This window comes from Arachis duranensis, chromosome 3, assembly GCF_000817695.3.
Source record: "Arachis duranensis cultivar V14167 chromosome 3, aradu.V14167.gnm2.J7QH, whole genome shotgun sequence".
NCBI classification, from domain to species: domain Eukaryota; kingdom Viridiplantae; phylum Streptophyta; class Magnoliopsida; order Fabales; family Fabaceae; genus Arachis; species Arachis duranensis.
Window position 1 is genome coordinate 132,680,800 of NC_029774.3, and position 1,107 is coordinate 132,681,906.

Consider the following 1,107-nt stretch of genomic DNA (forward strand, 5'->3'; position numbering starts at 1 on the left):
GCAGGTTTTTCTTACTATATGAACACATTTTTTCTAGCATTAAACAAAATGAATGCTAAAAGAACATTAAAAAAAGTAATTTGAGTAGGGTAATGCTAGGTAGACAAAAAAAAAATTAAATTTACCTTATTTAATATTCATCGATTGTCGCGAAAAGAGATAACAATTAACAATAATATTACAAGAAAAAAAAAAGAGAGTGAAATATATGCATAAAAGTAAAACTTAAATGATAATTAGTTAGGTGAAGCATGATTTTTTTTTCTCATATCCATAGAAGTAAAAGTAGATATTAGGTAGCTAGCTAGGGTTGAAGGTAGGTAACTTAGTTGTGAATTGTGATGGGTACGTATATGGATATAAAAGCACGTGTAAATTGATGGTGTGGAAATTTGAGGTCGACGGCATTCACAAATGAGAAATAATAGGTTGTGGGGTCAGCGGGGTGTATGTTACTATTAACATGCATGATCCAGTGACTACTTTTGTAGGATCAAGCATGTCACAACTCACATCATTATTAATTTGTTTCCTTGTTAATGTGATGGGCATGTGGTGGAAATCTGAAAAGAGCATGAAACACGTGAATAAATAAAGAAGAGCGTACAACTCAAGAGTAGCTTCAAGTTGGGTGTGTACATAGACAGCTCCCTCGCAAGTCGCAACCCCACCGCCAATGCAACAATGCCTTTATTTATCCCTCATCTCTATTTCAACATTATTCTTCTTTCTTAACTCTTCAAAAACAAAAAGAAAAAAAAAACATACTTTCCGTCTCTCTCTCGATGAGGAGGAACTGCAACTTAGAACTACGGCTTTTCCCTTCTCCTGCCTCCGACCACCGCTCCATGGAGGAAGAAGAAGCAGGAGGCAGTGAGAGTAGGAGTAGCCCTTTACAAGGACAACATACACCGCAATCACACCCACTCACCATATTCTACGATGGCAAGATTTCCGTTTGTGACGTCACTCATTCTCAGGTATGTACATATATATTTCATCCTATGATGAAATTCAATAATGTATTTAGTAGGTAAATTAAATGATTCAATTTTATGCAGGCAAGATCCATCTTAATGCTTGCAAGAAAAGAATTGGAGGAAAGAG

The 1,107-nt window shown here is 35.8% G+C and overlaps 1 pseudogene; it reads left to right on the forward strand.

Annotated features, from left to right (window-relative positions):
• The first annotated feature begins 705 nt into the window (after positions 1 to 705).
• Positions 706 to 1,107, forward strand: part of LOC107482017 (protein TIFY 5A-like) — an 809-nt pseudogene continuing 407 nt past the window's right edge.